This window comes from Pleurodeles waltl, chromosome 3_1 (assembly GCF_031143425.1).
Source record: "Pleurodeles waltl isolate 20211129_DDA chromosome 3_1, aPleWal1.hap1.20221129, whole genome shotgun sequence".
In the NCBI taxonomy this organism is placed as follows: Eukaryota; Metazoa; Chordata; class Amphibia; order Caudata; family Salamandridae; genus Pleurodeles; species Pleurodeles waltl.
The window spans coordinates 1,505,916,397-1,505,937,728 of record NC_090440.1 but is presented as its reverse complement, the minus strand read 5'-3'; positions in this window follow the sequence as shown (position 1 = coordinate 1,505,937,728).

Here is a 21,332-nt window from a genome sequence, read left to right as displayed (position 1 = left end):
AAGTCTCTACAGTGGGTGGGTTGCCCACTGCCATATCCTGGGGAGTGCAAAGCCACAGTCTCTCAAGTCTATACAGTGGGTGGGTGGTTTGCCCACTGTTCCATCCTGGGGAGTGCAAAGCCACAGTCTCTCAAGTCTATACAGTGGGTGTGTTGCCCACTGTTCCACCCTGGGAAGTGCAAAACCACAGTCTCTCAAGTCTATACAGTGGGTAGTTTGCCCACTGTTCCACCCTGGGGAGTGCAATGCCACAGTCTCTCAAGTCTATACAGTGGGTGAATTGCCCACTGTTCCATCCTGGGGAGTGCAAATCCACAGTCTCTCAAGTGGATAACAGTCTCCATTGGTTTTGGAGGGGCATGGTGCCCAGAGTGCTTCATCCTGCCAAGGACTGAGGTAGTGGATGGATCTCTCCACTGGTTCTGGAGGGGGCTTTGTGCCCAGAGTGCTTCATCCTGCCAAGGACTGAGGTAGTGGATGTAAATCTCCACTAGTTCTGGAGGGGGCTTTGTGCCCAGAGTACTTCATCCTGCCAAGGACTGAAGTAGTGGATGGATCTCTCCACTGGTTCTGGAGGGGGCTTTGTGCCCAGAGTGCTTCATCCTGCCAAGGACTGAGGTAGTGGATGTAAATCTCCACTGGTTCTGGAGGGGTCTTTGTGCCCAGAGTGCTTCATCCTGCCAAGGACTGAGGTAGTGGATGTAAATCTCCACTGGTTCTGGAGGGGGCTTTGTGCCCAGAGTGCTTCATCCTGCCAAGGACTGAGGTAGTGGATGTAAATATCCACTGGTTCTGGAGGGGGCTTTGTGCCCAGAGTGCTTCATCCTGCTAAGGACAGAGGTAGTGGATGGATCTCTCCACTGATTCTGGAGGGGGCTTTGTGCCCGGAGTGCTTCATCCTGCCAAGGACTGAGGTAGTGGATGGATCTCTCCACTGGTTCTGGAGGGGGCTTTGTGCCCGGAGTGCCTCATCCTGCCAAGGACTGAGGTAGTGGATGGTTCTCTCCACTGGTTCTGGAGGGGGCATGGTGCCTAGAGTGCTTCATCCTGCTAAGGACAGAGGTAGTGGATGGATCTCTCCACTGGTTCTGGAGGGGGCTTTGTGCCCAGAGTGCTTCATCCTGCCAAGGACTGAGGTAGTGGATGTAAATCTCCACTAGTTCTGGAGGGGGCTTTGTGCCCAGAGTACTTCATCCTGCCAAGGACTGAAGTAGTGGATGGATCTCTCCACTGGTTCTGGAGGGGGCTTTGTGCCCAGAGTGCTTCATCCTGCCAAGGACTGAGGTAGTGGATGTAAATCTCCACTGGTTCTGGAGGGGTCTTTGTGCCCAGAGTGCTTCATCCTGCCAAGGACTGAGGTAGTGGATGTAAATCTCCACTGGTTCTGGAGGGGGCTTTGTGCCCAGAGTGCTTCATCCTGCCAAGGACTGAGGTAGTGGATGTAAATATCCACTGGTTCTGGAGGGGGCTTTGTGCCCAGAGTGCTTCATCCTGCTAAGGACAGAGGTAGTGGATGGATCTCTCCACTGATTCTGGAGGGGGCTTTGTGCCCGGAGTGCTTCATCCTGCCAAGGATTGAGGTAGTGGATGGATCTCTCCACTGGTTCTGGAGGGGGCTTTGTGCCCGGAGTGCCTCATCCTGCCAAGGACTGAGGTAGTGGATGGTTCTCTCCACTGGTTCTGGAGGGGGCATGGTGCCTAGAGTGCTTCATCCTGCTAAGGACAGAGGTACTGGATGGATCTCTCCACTGGTTCTGGAGGGGGCTTTGTGCCCAGAGTGCTTCATCCTGCCAAGGACTGAGTTAGTGGATGTCAATCTCCACTGGTTCTGGAGGGGGCTTTGTGCCCAGAGTGCTTAATCCTGCTAAGGACAGAGGTAGTGGATGGATCTCTCCACTGGTTCTGGAGGGGGCCTTGTTCCCAGAGTGCTTCATTCTGCCCGTGATGGACTCAGTAGCGTCAGTGCCCTTGGCGCTCATGGGCCAGCGGTGCTTGAGGCGGCGGTGTCCTGTTCAGCGGTGCTTGAGACGGCGGTGTCCTGTTCAGCGTTTCTTGAGGCGCCAGTGCCCTGTTCAGCGGTGCTTGAGACGGCGGTGCCCTGTTCAGCGGTGCATGAGATGGCGGTGCCCTGTCCAGCGGTTCTTGAGGCAGCGGTGCCCTGTTCAGCGGTGCATGAGACGGCGGTGCCCTGTTCAGCGGTTCTTGAGGCGGCGGTGCCCTGTTCAGCGGTGCTTGAGATTGCAGTGCCCTGCTCAGTGGTGCTTGAGACGGCGGTGCCCTGTTCAGCGGTTGTTGAGGTGGCAGTGCCCTGTGCAGCGGTGGTTGAGACGGCGGTGCCCTGTTCAGCGGTCCTTGGAGCTGGGGTCTCCATTGCAGTGACTCAGCTGCTGGTTGTCATTCATGGCCCAGCGGGGCTTGTGCTGGCGGTCCTTCAAGCCCCAGCGGGGTTTGTGCTGGCGGTCCTTCATGGCCCAGCGGGGCTTTTGCTGGCGGTCCTTCATGGCCCAGTGGTGCTTTTGCTGGCGGTCCTTCATGGCCCAGCGGGGCTTCTGCTGGCGGTCCTTCATGGTCCAGCAGGGCTTGTGCTGGCGGTGGCCTCCTGGGCAGCTGGGCTTGTGATGGCAGTTGCCTCGTGGGCAGCTGGGCTTGTGCTGGCCGTGGCCTCCTGGGCAGCTGGGCTTGTGTTGGCGGTGGCCTCCTGGGCAGCTGGACTGGTGCCGGCCGTGGCCTCCTGGGCAGCTGGGCTGGTGCCGGCGGTGGCCTCCTGGGCAGCTGGGCTGGTGCCAGTGGTGGACTCCTGGGCAGCTGGGCTGGTGCCGGCGGTGGCCTCCTGGGCAGCTGGGCTTGCGCTAGCGGTGGCCTCCTGGGCAGCTGGGTTGGTGTCGGCGGTGGCCTCCTGGGCAGCTGGGCTGGTGCTGGCGGTGGCCTCCTGGGCAGCTGGGATGATGACGGTCTTCTCCGCCGTGTTGCTCTTCCCAGACTTGCTGACTTACTTGTGCCCCTTCCCCACCTTGGAAGGCGTTGCAGCTAACTCCACACTCCCACCTGTACTCCTGGGAGCGGCTTTCGTGGCTGGAGTCTTCTCCCTCTCCCGCCAGGCACTGGCCAACTTCTGATGCTTCACAGGTGGGGGACTGTCTGTGCTGTGACTCCGTGCCACACTGGCTGCCCTGGTGGCCGGTGCACTCCAGATTCCGGTGACTACAGGCACCACTGGTCCCGGAGATGTTGTGGCTGAGGTGCTAGTTCGGACCTATGAGACGGATGGGGTGGGGGAGGTGTGGGAAAGAGGTCAAGGTTGGACAGGAAAAGTTTTTGAGAGACACTGGGACAGGTAGCTGGAGGGGGTTTGGGAGTGAAGGAAGAGGTTGTGGTTGTAGGAGGTGTTCGTTTGCTGACTTTGGGTGAAGGTGCATGCGCTGAAGGCTGTCATGAGGTGGATGGCTGTTGGGTGGGTGTGTGCCTGCGTTTGTGTATCTTGGGAGAGGGCGTCACAGACACACTGGGAGAGGACACAGGGGATGTGTGAATGGTAGTGGGGGTGGTGACTGCACATGAGCGGGGTGTGGTGGTGGGTGTGCTGGTGATGGTAGTAGTGGCTGTAGAGGTAGTGCATGCAGGTGTGAGTGTAGACGAGACTGGGAGGGAGGAGGGAGATGAGGAGGAGGAGGACATAGTGGAGGCAGTGGATGTTGGTGTGTCTGCATGTGTGTGATGCTTGCGTGAGTGCCTGTGGGATGTGTGGTGCTTATGTTTGACAGAGCTTCCCTTGTGTGTTGATGTGTGTGCATGCTGGTCTGTAGGTGTGCTTGGGATAGGCTGAGGTACAGGGGATTGGGTCTGGGTGGAGGAAGTTGGAGGGGGGAGGCTAGACACAGGGACAAGGGCTGCCATCAGTGCTGAGGCCAGAGTCTGAAAAGCTCGCTGAAGGGCCGCCTGACCTGAATGAATGCCCTCCAGAAATGCATTGGTTTGTTGCAACTGCTGTTCTACACCCTGGATGGCATTCAAAATGGTAGACTGCCCAACAGTGAGGGACCTGAGGAAGTCAATGGCCTCCTCACTGAGGGCAGCAGGGGTGACTGGGGCAGGGCCTGAGGTTCCTGGGGCAAAGGTGATGCCCACCTTCCTGGGTGAGCGGGCATGGGTGAAGGCTGAGGTGCTGCTGGGAGGGCAGTGCTGGAAGGGGGGGTGGTGGCTGTACCTATAGATGGGGGGGCACAGATGATGCAAGGGAGCTCCTATCAGAGGACGAGTCCGTGTCGCTGGTCTCAGCTCCTGTCCCCGTCGTGGAGCTCCCCTCGCCCTCCGTCCCACTGGTGAAGTCTGATTCCGTAGTGTGGCCCTCCATGGCCATGTGGGATGCAGCCCCCTCATGCTCTGGTGCCACTGCTCCTCCGCCTGATGATGCTAATGCACACAAGAACAGGGAGACCACAAAAAGGGGGCAGGGGCGACAGAAGAAAGACATGTTGAGTGCATGCATTACCGCTACTGTTGGCGGACACGACAGACACAGAAGCCCCCTGCACTACGCTGTGCTCTTGGGCTCCACTGTTCAATTCCTGGGAAATGGCCTACTAGGCTATGGACGACATCTGCACACATGGATGACACAGGGGCATGACTAGGTGTACTTGCCACTCCACAGAGGTGCGGTGGGATGCCACATGGCCTGCCTTATGTAGGGACCTTGCCTACAGAACTCGCCCTGGCCTAGGGAAACCCACAGCCCACCTCCCCCACCCATACACCTCCACTGCGCGCAAAATCAGCAGAATGCGAGTGTACTCACCCCATTGTGGCTGCTGTGACGCTCTCAAGCACCCATCCAACTCCGGGTATGCCACTGCTAGGGTCCTGAACATCAGGGGGGTCACGGTGCGACGGGCACCCCTCCCACGTTGGGAGGCCATCCATAGCTGAGCCTCCGCCATCTTCTTGCTCCAGCGGCGAATGCCCTCCCATCTTTTCCGGAAGTGGATGCTCCGTCTCTGGTACACCCCCAGGGTCCGAACGTGCTTGGCGATGGCACGCCAAATATGTTTTTTTTCTTGTGGGTGCTGACCTACATGATTTGTACAGAGGGAAGAGAAAGTTATTACCAACTGCACCGTCAAAGTGATTCGACCCCATCCCTACCCTTGCCATGTGGCACATGCACTCACCGTTGTTTCATGCACGCCGCACTCTCCCGCCTTCCTTCTTACATCCGCCCCTCTCCACACAGGCATAGCCCATACAGGATGCTCACAGTGTACTTACCTGTTTGTGTGGAGGACCGTAGAGTAACGTGTACTGGGGGAAGACCCCGTCCATGAGTTTCTCCAACTCCTCCGATGTGAAGGAAGGGGCCCTTTCCCCAGACACTCAAGCCATTTTCTCTTCCAGACCGAGGTCACAGCAACACTTGCAGTGTAGGTCCTCTTCTGTCGAAGATCAGGTATCGAGTGATTGAAGTGATAGAAAATGGCGGTCACGTCCACGGTGGTGCGTACCGTCACCGCCGGCGTACATAGTCATTGGCTCGTGGGACCCATAGGGTCCAATGTTAACCAATGCAGCATTGCGTCGCAGTCTTTGACCGCCTTCCGTGACGATGTACAACGCCAGCGCAGTTACCTCACATCCCATTGTCCCACTTTAGAGGTCAGACAGCCGCCATTTCAGGGACCCACATGGCTTAATTCTTAACTGCATCACACATACCTAGGCCTAGACTCAACACACATAAAGGCCACTTTTTAGATTATGAATGGTGTTCTGTGTATGCTGTGGGTACGTACCTCTGAGTTGTTTGAGTCTGTGCTCGCTGTTGTCCTTTATAGGCACCGTCCGCTGGGACATGTGAGGAGATGGCGGCATCCTCCCGTGTACCGACCGTTGGTGGACCTGTCGACAATGGAGGAAAGACATGTGATAATCACATACATGCTTGACCGTGCCACAATCCAGGAACTTTGTACCCAGTTGGAGACAGACCTGATGTCAGCTATCCGCCATCCCACAGGAATCCCCCCTCAAGGGCAGGTGCTGTCAGTGCTCCATTTCCTTGAAAGTGGGTCATTTCAAACAACAGTGTCCATTGCATCAGGGATGCCCCAGCCTATGTTTCCGAACGTGTTGTCCAGAGTGATGTCTGCCCTGCTGAAACACATGTGGAGCTACATCGTTTTCCCTCAGGTGGAGGATTTGCCTACAGTGACAGGTGATTTCTATGCCCTGGGACATATCCCCAACATCATAGGTGCCATTGATGGCACACATGTGGCTTTGGTACCCCCCCACAGGAGTGAACAGGAGTACAGAAACCGGAAGAGTTATCATTCGCTGAATGTACAGATGGTATGTTTGGCAGACCAGTACATCTCCCATGTGAATGCCATGTTCCCTGGCTCAGTGCATAACGCCTACATCCTGCGGAATAGCAGCATCCCTTATGTGATGGGTCATCTCCAGAGGCACTGTGTGTGGCTATTAGGTGAGCACCTGGAAGCTAGTCAGTGGGAATGGTTGTCTGGGTCTGGGGATATCCCTACAGTTTAGTGTGTGTCTAACAGTTGTCCCTCGCCATTTGCAGGTGACTCTGGTTACCCCAGCCTGTCGTGGCTACTGACCCCAGTGAGGAATCCCAGGACAAGGGCAGAGGAATGCTACAGTGAGGCAAATGGGCAAACTAGGAGGGTGATCGAGCGGACCTTCGGCCTCCTGAAGGCTAGGTTCAGGTGCCTCCATATGACAGGTGGATCCCTATTCTACTCACCAAAGAAGGTGTGCCAGATCATCGTGGCCTGCTGTGTGCTTCACAACTTGGCTTTGTGACGACAGGAGCCTTTTCTGCAGGATGATGGTCCAGATGGCGGTGTTGTGGCGGCTGTGGAGCCTGTGGACAGTGAAGACAAGGAAGCAGAAGAAGAAGACATGGATAACAGCGACTCAGTGATCCAGCAATATTTCCAATGACACAAGTAAGAATACAGACCTGCCTACTACATGTACTTAAACACTACTGCCTCTCTACTGTTTGTCGTTTTCACCCAGAGTATGGTCACTGACTTGTCACTTTCCCTTACAATTTCAAAGATGTGGGTCCCACTGTGTGACATCTGCTTTGATTCCTTATGGACTACAGCTGTGTGACATAGGTATGTTGACATTACCAATGAAAAAGCTTTTTGCCACAGTTATTGCTAATACAGTATTCCGAAATCACAGACAGATTCCAGATTGTTTTGTGCTTTAAGGGTGTTTATTTAAGTGCTCAATATTGGTGGGGGTTGCAAAATGGTGAGGGGTGATGGCGGAGGAATATCCATGTCAGAGTAAAGTCTATTAGTCTCACAGGTGCATTGCCCATATGGGCATAGGAAGTGGAGCTGGGACAGTTTAAGGATGGACAGGGTGACAAAGTGGGACAGAAGGATTTCAATCAGGGTGGTCTCATTTCTTGTCGGGGCTTTTGGCATTGTTCTCTGTCTTTGTCCTGGATCTCAGGGACCGTTTGCGAGGTGGTTCTCCCTCTGCAGGGGGTGGGGTGCTGGTGTGGTGGTCCTGTGGTGGTGCCTCCTGTGCACTAGTGCCGGCGGAGGTGGTGGGCAGTTCATCGTCCATGCTAGTGTCAAGGGCCCCTTGTTGTGCCACAGTGTCCCTCCTGGTGTTGATTACTTCCTTCAGCACCCCTACGATGGTGCCCAGGGTGGAATTGATGGTTCTGAGTTCCTCTTAAAGCCCATATACTGTTCCTCCTGCAGGCGCTGGGTCTCCTGAAACTTGACCAGTACCATTGCCATCATCTCCTGGGAGTGGTGGTTGGCTCCCATGATGGAGGAGAGGGCCTCGTGGAGAGTGGGTTTCCTGGGCCTGTCCGCCCCTGTAGCACAGCAGCCCTACCAGTTCCCCTGTGTTCCTGGGCCTCCGTCCCCTGGACCGTGTGCCCACTGCCACTGCCCCCAGGTCCCTGTTGTTGTTGGGGTGGTGGGTTAGCCTGGGTTCCCTGTAGTGGTGGACACACAGCTGATTGACGTGTCCTGGGACAGAGGTATGGGCCTGCTGGGTGGGTGCTGCGCTGGTGTTTCCAGAGGGGGGAAGCTCTGTGGTGGCCTGTGACTGGGTGTGGGGAACCGACTGTCCCGAGGTCCCCGATGGGCCGGGCTGGCCATCTAGATCCAGTTGGACAGAGGTGCTGTCATCACTGTGGGCCTCTTCTGTTGGTGGTGTGGACATGTGTGGACCCTCCTGTCCGTGGCGTTGGGTAGGGGTCCTGCAGGGGTATAAACGGATGGTTATTACATCTGTGTGTGGCATGGTGTGCAATGGGTCGGTGACCGTGTACCCCAGTGCTTGCATTCCTGTGTGGGACCTTGTGTGATATTGGTTTAGGGGGGTGTATGGGTATGTGCAGTGGGCATGCTTTAGTGATGGGTGTCCATGCTTTGTTTTTGCATGCAGGGCTTGGTGTTAGGATGTGTGGTTTGTGATGTTGGGACATTTGTGAGGAGTTAGAGTGATGGGGGTGGGGGTGAGGGTGGGGGTATATGCTGGCATGCAGGTAGGGTGGGGGATGTAATATTTAAGGTTTGACTCACCAGAGTCCATTCCTCCACCTACTCCTGCGAGGCCCTCAGGATGCAGAATCACCAAGACCTGCTCCTCCCATGTTGTTAGTTGTGGGGGAGAAGGTGGGGGTCCTCCGCCAGTCCGCTGAACCACCAGGTGGTGTCTTGAGACCACGGAATGCACCTTCCCCTGTAGGTCGTTCCACCTCTTCCTGATGTCCTCCCGATTTCTTGGGTGCTTTCCCACTGCGTTGACCCTGTCCAATATTCTTCGCCATAGCTCCATCTTCCTTGCAGTTGAGGTGTGCTGCACCTGTGATCCGAATAGCTGTGGCTCTACCCGGATGATTTCCTCCACCATGACCCTGAGCTCCTCCTCCAAAAACCTGGGGTGTCTTTGCTGTGCCATGGGGTGGTGTAGGTGATGTGTGGGGTGGTGTGTGGGGTGATGAGTGTGATGATATTTAGTGGTGTGTAGTGTGCGGTGCGTGGAAGTTATGTGGGTGATGGTGTTGTGTGCCTGTGGATGCTAGTGTTGTTGATGGTGGTGTCTCTCTCTGGCCTACGTTCGTGATTTTTGGTCGTAGTGGTTTGTGGGTGATGTGGGTGTGTGTTTTATATTGTATTGGGTGTGTGAGAGTGGTGTGTGTATGTGTATCAGGTGTGTGTATTTCGAATTGTCCAATGTGGATGTGTTTTGTAAATGTGTGTGTATTTTGAGCGCTAGAGAAGCTAGAATGGAGAGTGATAAATCTGTCAGTGTCAACATGCATTTCACAACACACGGTTCTTTCTGTGAAATGTCTGGGTAACAAAATAGGCAGACTTGTTTAGCTAGATCATAAGGTTGCCCATTTTATTTGTCCCAGACATCTTTTCAGGGTGTTGAGAACTTGGTTCACTGCCATGAAGTCATTGACAGCTGCAATCCCCAACATTGCTGCACCCCAGTCCATTGCATTTTGCCCACCATCTTTGGATCCAGGCATATGCAAATTAGCATTGACCCTGCTCGAGTGGGAATAGACCAGCCCGAATTGCTAGGCCAGTTTCTCCCTGAACTGGAACACAAGCAGACCAAGACCAGTTTTGTGATTTTCAGCAGGTTTAAGAAACAGGGGCGGCTCCTCCGCTTGGGGGGATAAGCATCACCCCCCCTCCAGCAGCAGCCGCTGCAAACCTTTTACAGCAAAACATTAATAAACCATGTTTATTATTGTTTTGTTGTGAAAGAGGTGGTGTATTCAGGATGATGGGGATGAGGGGAGTGCAGTGCACTGTGCACTCCCCTCAGTGCGCATGTATGTTTGGCCAGCCGTGTCAGGCCAGCCAAACACACATGCGCACAAGGCTCTCTCCAGCCCAACACTGTGTTGCTGGGCTGGAGAAAGCAGGCACAGGCTCCCAGTCTGCCTGGGAGTGCCCTGGCTTTGCGCACCCAGCTAATTCTAATGCTGCTCTGAGCAGCATCAGGATTGGCCGCAGGGCAGGCTCTGAGCATGTACCTCGAGCTACGAGGAAAAGAGGAGTACATTTTTATTTATTTTGTTTAAATGTTCCCCCAACCCCCTTGCGCATGTGCTGAACCCGCCCCTCCCCTTCAGAGCGCAGCGAGCCACAACTGTTAAGAACTAGTTTGCGTTAAATAACATATCCCAGCAGTTCCCTCTTACTTCGACCTTTGGCTATGTATCTTTGCTATGATAAATATTGCAATTAGATTGGGGAATGTATCATTATAATGTCACATAACGTAATGTAATTCAATTATCTTAAACATGAAAGAAGTATCACTCACACGTATCTAATATGAATTGTTGCAATGTGTTTTGCACACATATGCTGCAGTATTCGGTATTTTTAATGGTTAAGTTTGCACATGTAAGAGGTTGAATGTAATTTAATTGTGAATATTGTGTAGCGCTGAAATTCCTGGACTGAGATGGACAAAACAGTAAAAGAAATAAATCTTAAAGCCATGTTAAAATTACAGGTTAGTACTCCGACATTGCAAATTAACTCAGTCTCCTTCATTTCACAGTATATGTTTGAAAAATTATAGTAGGAGCACGCTGTAATGGGAACTGTGGCTGTTAGAATAAAAATGAATCAACCCTCTGAGAAAAACCATTCAAGGGAATCAGTTTAATGTTCAAACAATGAGACCATATTATCATCATTTACTGAAGGAGACATTCTCTGTCTACCTTTCCAATAATATGCATATCATGTTTAACAAAAGGTACTTAATAAACTCTCCAGATTAGCTGAATTGCACAGATGTCTATAGAAGCTGACAGAACTCATTGTTCTGGAGAACTCATTAAATTATGGAGTGAAAATATTGACAAAGGATTAAGAATATTTTACAATAATGCACAATCATGAGTACATAAGACTACGTATTGTCGACTATATTTTATCCAGTCTGTTAACCTATGAAAATACGCATTATGTTTGTATGTACTATCGTAATTTTCCTGCTTAAACATTTTATTTTCACACTGCTATTCTTAAAGTGCAGTTAAAATTAATATTTTGGGTGAATAATATTTTTACTGCAAAAGTTACATATGAGGGGTAGCTCTTGAATTGGTTGAAAAACAAAGGGCCTGATTTATAACTCGTAGACGGGTTACTCTGTCACAACAGTGAGGGATTTCCCGTCTGCAGAAATCTAAATTTAGATTTCGGTGAACGGTATATCCATCACTGTTGTGGCGGAGTTACCCGTCCACTAAGTTCTAAATCACACCAAAAGATATTAACATCATTAACATGGATAATAATAATGCCAAAAGTGCCTAGAGGAAATTAAGTTTTCAGTGTGCTGTACGTAACTATGCATTAATATTATGATGTCGGACATGTGTTGTAAACCTCTATTTACTCAATAGGCACTTTTTTTACAAAGTATTGGAAAACAAAATAGATTTTGTCTCTAGAAGTCTAAGCTATTTGCTATTTGCTTGGCCTATGAATGTTTATTAGCCTCATGCAAACACATGTATCACGACACACGTGGATACATGTTGGGAATTTCACATTGAGTTTTCTACCAAGAAATCCCATGGCAAAATGGTTGCCTATCCATGCGCATGCATCAAAACGCAAGTACACCTCGGTGTCTTGGCACATGTGTGTAGTGACGCATGCAGTCATTTTTAATATATCATTCTAACTTGGAAGATGGCCACTTAGAGTAGTAAATGAAAAGAAAATAACAAAGAAAAACAAATTGCATGCAAACACAAAATAAAGGAACATGAGCCTCCCAGAGGCAATTTTCTGCTTCTAGGGCCTCCAGTCGCGTGAACTTGGATGAAGCTCCACCCGCCACCCCTTGCAGACTGGGGTAAATTTGCAACAATAGCATTTGGGTTACAATTTACATAGTTTGAACAACACAGAGCTGGTTATTTACAGTGTACAAATTCAGTTATTTGCTAAATATTAACAGCCAACAATTATTTCATCTCCCCTGCAGCTATCGGCCTGGGGCATTTTCAGGTTCATGTATTGTTATTGTTACCTTCTGTCTGAGGATCGTCCCTTGTATTGGAAGGACTTCAAATGGCATGTTAAGTTTGGAAAGGTAATCCTAGAAGTCAGGATCAGCTTACTGCCTTCATACTCGGTTCGGAAGATCTGCTGCTTTAATTTGTCTTTAAGGGTCGAAAATATATGTTACTTCATTTTAATTGCGCATTCTTTTGTGCAATAACGCATGTGTTTAAAACATGGTACCCACACTGTTTTAGATAAAGATGCAGTCAATGATTACCGCAAAAGTAATCTAATCACTGATTACAGTGAAAAACAATACATCTTCTTTGCTGTGTGGCTGTTGATTGCTAGCTGGAACCTGGCAATTTCAAGGTTGACTTCCAAATTTGACTTCCGTCTTTTATGAGTGATAGATTGGATGTAATTGTTTTTTTTTCAAGTTTTGGGCCTCGATAAATTAACATATAGTCCCCAATTCACAAACTACAGGTCGGATTATATAAAGTAGTACTCCAACTCCAATAGTACTAAGTACTAAAAAATGTAATTCACAAACATAGAAACTATGGGGGTGATTCTAACCCTGGCGGTCGGTGATAAAGTGGCGGCCAACCCGCCAACAGGCCGGCGGTCCAAAAAATGGAATTCTGACCCTGGCGGGAACCGCCAACAGAGACCGCCACATTAACACTCCGACCGCCACGGCGGTACAAACAAACAGCGCGGCGGTCACCGCCAACCGACAGGCGGCAGACAATATACCGCCCACCCTATCACAACTCACCAATCCGCCACCTTTTCTGGGGCGGGAGCACCGCCGATAAAAACACGGCGGAAACAGACTACGAACGGGAAAACGCTCACCTCTATGCACTCCACGAGGACAGAGAACAGCATGGAACCCGAATTAAACATCCTACCTGCTCTCATCTACCTGCTCATCTACCACGAGTACGAACTCCGGCGCAGACGACAACGGTGAGTACTGCACCTACGACACAGGGGAGGGGGGAGGAGGAAAGGTTACGGCACACACATATGCGACCCCCACCCCCCCCAAACTATGTACACACCAATGCAGAGCAACAAGTCACAGAGACACCACCCAACCCCCCGCGAAAAATGCAAAGACATAATTAAATTGTGAATAAAAATTTATGTAAAAAATAGCCTCTGATAACTCATGGTCAAATAGCAATTAAAAAATCACAAAAAAATAAATAAATATTTTCTTCAATCGAGAAACCGAGGCAATTAGTCCTGCACATTTGATGGCATTCTAAGTGTCCGTGGGCCAAAGTGTATAAACACAAGGGCAAAGCCCACACAGGAGACCTGAGTCCTTTGGAGAGAACACTGCAGGGGCATCTGATGACAAAACTACAGGCACCTCAGGGGGAAGGGAAGGGGGGGGCACCACAGCCACATGAGTCCACGACGCCAGATCCACGAAGGGGCCACCATGCCCACTGTTCAATCCTGGGGAGTGCAAAGCTACAGTCTCTCAATGTCTCTACAGTGGGTGGCTTGCCCACTGTGCCATCCTGGGGAGTGCAAAGCCACAGTCTCTCAATGTCTCTACAGTGGGTGGCTTGCCCACTGTGCCATCCTGGGGAGTGCAAAGCCACAGTCTCTCAATGTCTCTACAGTGGGTGGCTTGCCCACTGTGCCATCCTGGGGAGTGCAAAGCCACAGTCTCTCAATGTCTCTACAGTGGGTGGCTTGCCCACTGTGCCATCCTGGGGAGTGCAAAGCCACAGTCTCTCAATGTCTCTACAGTGGGTGGGTTGCCCACTGTTCAATCCTGGGGAGAACAAAGCCACAGTCTCTCAAGTGGATAACAGTCTCCACTGGTCAAGGAGGAGGCATGGTGGGCACAGTGAACCGTGAACAGTAGCTCGACACAGATCCGGCACTGTCATTGTGCCAGTGGTGCTTGACAGGAAGGGCCCAGCGGAGCGGTGCTTGAGACGGCGGGGCCCAGCGGAGCGGTGCTTGACAGGAAGGGCCCAGCGGAGCGGTGCTTGAGACGGCGGGGCCCAGCGGAGCGGTGCTTGAGACGGCGGGGCCCAGCGGAGCGGTGCTTGACAGGAAGGGCCCAGCGGAGCGGTGCTTGAGACGGCGGGGCCCAGCGGAGCGGTGCTTGACAGGAAGGGCCCAGCGGAGCGGTGCTTGAGACGGCGGGGCCCAGCGGAGCGGTGCTTGACAGGAAGGGCCCAGCGGAGCGGTGCTTGAGACGGCGGGGCCCAGCGGAGCGGTGCTTGAGACGGCGGGGCCCAGCGGAGCGGTGCTTGACAGGAAGGGCCCAGCGGAGCGGTGCTTGAGACGGCGGGGCCCAGCGGAGCGGTGCTTGACAGGAAGGGCCCAGCGGAGCGGTGCTTGAGACGGCGGGGCCCAGCGGAGCGGTGCTTGAGACGGCGGGGCCCAGCGGAGCGGTGCTTGACAGGAAGGGCCCAGCGGAGTGGTGCTTGAGACGGCGGGGCCCAGCGGAGCGGTGCTTGACAGGAAGGGCCCAGCGGAGCGGTGCTTGAGACGGCGGGGCCCAGCAGAGCGGTGCTTGACAGGAAGGGCCCAGCGGAGCGGTGCTTGAGACGGCGGGGCCCTGTTCAGCGGTGCCTATCTTCACGGCGGGGCCCTGTTCAGCGGTGCCTATCTTCACGGCGGGGCCCTGTTCAGCGGTGCTCTTCTGAACGGCGGGGCCCTGTTCAGCGGTGCTCTTCTGCACGGCGGGGCCCTGTTCAGCGGTGCCTATCTTCACGGCGGGGCCCTGTTCAGCGGTGCTCTTCTGCACGGCGGTGCCCTGTTCAGCGGTGCCTATCTTCACGGCGGGGCCCTGTTCAGCGGTGCTCTTCTGCACGGCGGGGCCCTGTTCAGCGGTGCCTATCTTCACGGCGGGGCCCTGTTCAGCGGTGCTCTTCTGCACGGCGGGGCCCTGTTCAGCGGTGCTTGTCCAGTAATTCAAGGGAGCCAGGCCTGGCCTGGACTCCCTGCTCAGTCGCCCTCCGACCGTGCAGTTGCAGGACCCTTCGGTGACGGAGTCCTGGGCCCTTTGGTGTCCTCCCTTACAGCCGGGATGGGGCTTGTGGGGCCCTCCTGCTCCGCGCTCCTGCTGGCTGACTTCTCCGCCCTGCTGCCCTTTCGCTCCTTAGAAGAGGCTCTCTGGCCCTTGCCTCCCCTGGATGTTGTGGCAGGTGAAGTGGCCGAACTTTGATCCTTGGGGGCAGCCGTGTCAGTTCTCTCACGGCGGCCCTTGCCTTTCCGTGTCCTCTTGCCTGGGGGGGGGCTGGCTGTCCCCTTGCTGCTGATAGAAGTGTCACTGCTGGCAAAGGGTGGACTCCAGAACCCATGCACCACAGTGACACTCGAAGCTGGGCTGGTGGTGGCTGAGGTGCTCTTGGGACTCTTAGCAGATGGAGGGGGTGGGTCAGGGGAGGGAAAGAGGTTAAGATTGGAGAGGTAAAGTTTTTTAGGACCAAGGTAAAGGGTGGGAGTAGTGGTGATGGGAGTGGAGGAAGAGGAGGTGGTTGTAGGAGAGTCAGGTGTGCTGTCCTTGGGTGCAGGTGATTGTGCCGTAGGCTGTCGTGAAGTGGATGGCTGTTGGGTGGGTGGCTGCCTGCGTTTGTGTGTCTTGGAAGAGGGGGTGACAGACACAGTGGGAGAGGACACAGGGGACGTGTAAATGGCATTGGGGGTGGTGACTGCATGTGTGCGGACTGTACTGGAGGGTGTGCTGGTGATGGAAGCACTGGCTGATGGTGGTGTGCATGCAGGTGTGAGTGTAGACGTCACAGGGAGGGAGGAGGGAGATGAGGAGGAGGGGGACACAGAGGTGGTAGTGACTGTTGGTATGTCTGAATCTGGGTGTTGCTTGGGTGAGTGTTTGTGGGATTTGTGGTGCTTGTGTCTGGATGAGCTGCCCTTGGGTGTTGAGGTGTGTGGAGGCTGGTCTGATGGTGTGGATGGGATAGGCTGAGGAACAGGAGACAGAGACAGGGTGGAGGCAGTTAGAAGAGGGAGGCTGGGAACAGGGACAATGGCTGCCGTCAGTGCTGAGGCCAGAGCATTGAACGATCGTTGATGGGCAGCCTGACCCGAATGAATGCCCTCCAGGTAGGCATTGCTCCGATGCACCTCCCTTTCTACCCCCTGGATGGCATTCAAAAGGGTAGACTGCCCAACAATGAGTGTCCTGAGGAGGTCAATGACCTCCTCACTGAGGGCAGCAGGGGTAACTGGGGCAGGGCCTGAGGTGCCTGGGGCGAAGGAGACGCCCGCCTTCTTGGGTGAGCGGGCACGGAGCGTAGGCTGAGGGGCTGCTGGGAGGGCGGGGCTGGTGCGCTGGGTGGTGGCTGTACCTGTAGAGGCGGGGGGCCCGGATGTTGCCGCCACCGCTAGGGAGCTCCCATCCGAGGACGTGTCGGTGTCGCTGGTGTCACCACCGGTCCCCGTTGTGGTGCTCCCCTCGCCCTCCGTATCACTGGTGCCCTCGGTGTCTGTACCACGGCCCACCGGGGCCTTGTGACTTGCAGCTCCCTCGTGCTCCAATGCCAAATCTCCTCCGCCTGATGATGCTAATGCACACATGCACAAGAAGATGAAGAAACAGGGTGGGGGGAGAAATAAAAACAGGTTGAGTGCATGCATTGTCAACACCGTTGGCAGAGAGGACAGACACAGGAGCCTCATGCACTAAGCCGCGCAATCGGGGTACACTACTCAGTACTTCTGACTAGGCCAACAGGTATAGGGACAACAAACGCGCACATGGGTGATGCAGGACCATGGATAGCTGTACTTGGCACCCTACAGAGGTGGGGGGCGGGGGCACAGGGCCATGCCTAAAGGAGAGGTCTACACTACAGAAAGCGCCCTGGCCTAATGACACCCACAACCCTCCTCCCCCACCCAGACATCTCCACTGCGCATAAAGATAGCAGAATGTGCAGATACTCTCCCCCTTGTGTCTGCTGTGATGTCCTCAAGCGCCCATCCAAATCAGGGTAGGCCACCGCCAGGATCCGGGACATCAGGGGGGTCAGGGTATGACTGGCACCCCTCCTAGGTTGGGAGGCCATCCCCAGCAGTGACTCGGCGGTCCTCCTGGTTCCGCGGCGGATGTCCTCCCACCTCTTGCGGCAGTGGGTGCCCCGTCTGATGTGGACCCCCAGGGCCCGGACTTCCTTGGCGATGGCACGCCAAATGTCGAATTTCTGATGGGCGCTGACCTAGTTGACATGTACAGGGTGGGAAATGAAATTCCATAATTTTTCTGCATGTTAGATGTGAATGCCCCCCCCTCCCCAACTTTGCCATGTGGCACATGCTCTCATTTGTCGTGCGTTGCACTCCTCATTCGCTCCCCACCCCACCAACTTACATCCACCCCACTCCACACAGGCATAGCCCATTCAATGTGCACCCAGTGTACTTACCTGTTGGTCTGGAGGACCGTGGAGTAACGCATACTGGGGGAGGACCCCATCCACAAGTTTCTCCAACTCTTCAGACGTGAAGGCAGGGGCCCTTTCCCCAGTCGCAGCAGCCATTGTCACTTCCAGACCGAGGTCACAGCAGCACTTGCAGTATAGGTCCTCTCCTGTGGAAGATCAGGTCTCGAGTGATTAATCAGATAGAAAATGGCGGTCACGCCCGCGGCGGTGCGTACCGCGGCGGTGCGTACCGCGACCGCCGGCGCACCTCGTCATTGGCTCCTGAAACCCATAGGCTTCAATGTTAACCAATGCGGCTTCGTACAGCGGTCTTCGACCGCCTACCGCCACAGTGTGCCACGCCAGTGCATTGACCTCACATCCCATTGTCCCACTTCACAGGTCAGGCAGCCGCCATTTCAAGGGCCCACATGGCTTAATTTCAACTGCGTCACACAGGCCTAGGCCTTGCATTGCCACACATACACGCCTTTCAATACATAGATAACCGTGTGCTATGCAAGCTGTGGTGAACGTACCTGTGATTTGCTTGACTCTGTACTCCATGTTGTCCTTCCTAGGCACCGTCTGCTGGGACTTGCGAGGAGAAGGATGAATCCTCGCGTGTACCGACCGCTGGTGGACCTGTCGACAATGGAAGAACGCCATATTATACTACGATACCGACTTGACCGAGCCACTATACATGAACTGTGTGCCCAGCTGGAACCAGCCCTGATGTCCCCCATCCGCCAACCCACAGGGATTCCCCCTTTGGTGCAGGTTCTGTCAGTACTCCATTTTCTTGCAAGTGGATCATTATAAACAACAGTGGCCATGTCATCTGGGATGTCTCAGCCTATGTTTTCCAAGGTTTTGTCAAGAGTGTTGTCTGCCCTGACGAAATACATGCGGAGCTACATTGTATTCCCTCAGGAGGTTGATTTGGCCACTGTGAAGGGTGATTTCTATGCCCTTGGACATATCCCCAACATCATTGGTGCCATTGATGGGACCCATGTGGCTTTAGTACCCCCAAAAGACGATGAGCAGGTGTACAGAAACAGGAAAAATTACCATTCTATGAATGTGCAGGTGGTCTGTTTGGCAGACCAGTACATCTCCCATGTAAATGCCAAGTTCCCTGGGTCAGTGCATGACGCGTATGTTATGCGTAATAGCAGCATCCCCTATGTGTTGGAACAGCTACAGAGACACCGTGTGTGGCTAATTGGTGACTCTGGTTACCCCAACCTGCCTTGGCTATTGATCCCAGTGAGGATTCCCTGGACCAGGGCAGAGGAATGGTACAATGAGGCCCATGGGCGAACTAGGAGGATCATAGAAAGGACCTTCGGCCTTCTGAAGGCCAGGTTTAGGTGCCTGCATATGACAGGTGGATCCCTGATGTACTCACCAAAGAAGGTGTGCCAGATGATCGTGGCCTGCTGTATGCTTCACAATCTGGCATTGCGACATCAGGTGCCCTTCCTGCAGGAGGATGGTCCAGATGGTGGTGTTGTAGCAGCTGTGGAGCCTGTGGAGAGTGAAGAGGAGGAAGACGACGGGGACGACACAGACAACAGGGACACAGTTATCCAACAGTATTTTCAGTAGCACACAGGTAGGAATCACCCACGCCATTTCACATTTCCTGAAAGCCTCCTGCATCTTTACTTTGTGTATTTCCCCCAAGTTCTTTTAAACTGATGTTTGATTTTCCCTTCCCTTTTCAGTGCTGTATGACCCACTGCGTGACTTCTGCTTGGTTAGCCCATGGACTAATGCTTATTGACATCGGTATGTTTTCATCACAAAGTTGACTGAACATTATTGAACAGTAATGTGTTATACATTTGTAAATAATACGGGCTGACTCCTGAATGATTTCAGTGCAATGAGTGATTTATTTTTAGTGCTAGATATTGGTACATGATATGAAAACGGTGATGGGTGGGGGTGGAGTAATGTCCATGGCAGAGTCCAGTTCTCGGTCGCACAGGTGCATTGTCCATATGCCTGTGGAAGGATGGAGCAGGGGCAGTTCAAGGTTGGATAGGATGACGATGTGGGACAGTGGAATGACATCCGGGGGGATCTTAGGCTGGCGGGGGTGTTGGCATCCTACTCTGTCTTCCTGTGAGATCTCAGGTTCCTCTTGCGGGGTGGTTGTTCTTCAGCAGGAGGTGGGGTTCTGGTGGGCTGTCGTTGTGGTGGGGCCTCCTGTCCACTAGCGCCGGCGGAGGTGGTAGGCTGTTTCTGGTCCTGGCTAGTGACAGGGGCCCTTTGTGGTGCCACATGGTCCCGCAATGTGGTTTCTATCCGGTTGAGGGCCTGGACTATGGTCCCCATAGCGGTAGCGATGTTCCGGAGTTCATTGCTGAACCCCATGTAGCGTTCCTCCTGCTGTGCCTGGATCTCGGTGAACCTGGCCAGTACCGTCGCCATCGTCTCTTGGGAGTGGTGGTATGCTCCCATGATGGTGGTGAGGGCCTCTTGGAGAGTGGGTTCCCTGGGCCTGTCCTCCCCCCCCTGTCGCACAGCAGCCCTCCCAGTTGCCCTGTTTCCACGGGCCTCTGTCCCCTGGACGGTGTGCCGACTACCACTGCCCCCAGGTCCCTGTTGTTGTTGGGGTGTTGGGTCAGCCTGGGTGCCCTGTAGTGGCGGACACACTGCTGATTGACCTGTCCTGGAGACAGAGGCATGGGCCTGCTGGGTGGGAGCTGTGCTGGTGTTCCCAGAGGGGGTTGGGTCTGCTGTGACCTGTGTCTGTGTGTGGGGAACCCACTGTCCAGAGGTCCCCGATGGTCCGGGCTAGTCATCAGGTTCTAGGTCGACAGAGCTGCTGTCCTCACTGGGTGCCTGTTCTGGGGGTGGGATGGACATATCTGGACCCTCCGTGGCGGTGTGTTGGCGTTCGGGCCCTGCAGGGGTAAAATAGTGTGGTTATTGTTTTTGTGTGTGCCATGGCGTGCATTTTGAGTGCCCTTGTCCCCCAGTGCTGGCATTCCCTTGTGGGAGGTGTTGTGAGGGTGGTTGGGGGGGGGGTGTATGGGTATGTGCAATGGTCATGCTTTGGTGATGGGTGTCTATGGTTTGTGTTGGCATTCAGGGGTTGGTGTTGTTTAGGGTGGGTTGTGCTGGTGAGACATTGGCAGGGAGGATGTGTGATGGGGGTTTGAGATTGGGGGTGAGGGTAGGGGTGTGGGTTGGCATGCTGGTGGTTTGGGGGGGGTGAAGTAGTTGAGATTCGACTTACCAGAGTCCATTCCTCCGTGTACTCCAGCGAGGCCATCAGGATGCAGGATGTTTACTACCTCTTGCTCCCATGCTGTGAATTGGGGTGGAGTGGGTGGGGGTCCGCCACCAGTCTTCTGCACAGCGATGTTGTGTCGCGACACCATCGAGCGCACCTTCCCCCGTAGGTCGTTCCATCGCTTTCGGATATCTTCCCGATTTCTGGGATGCTGTCCCACAGCGTTGACCCTGTCTACGATCCTTTGCCATAGCTCAGCCTTCCTTGCTATAGTGGTGTGCTGCACCTGTGTGCCGAAGAGCTGGGGCTCTACCCTTATAATTTCCTCCATCATGACCTTGAGTTCCTGGTCCGAGAACCTGGGGTGTCTTTGGGGTGCCATGGGGTGGTGTGGATGAGGTGTGGGGTGGTGTTTGTGGTGATGTGCGTGGTGATGTGTGGTGATGTGTGCGTAGATGTAGTGTGGGTGATGATGTTGTGTTCCTGTGTGTGTTGTGCTTTGCGTTCCCTGTGCTCTCTCTCAGTGTATTGCGCCTTCTCTCAGATATTTGTGGTTGTAGGGGGTTGTGGGTGAAGTGGGTGTGT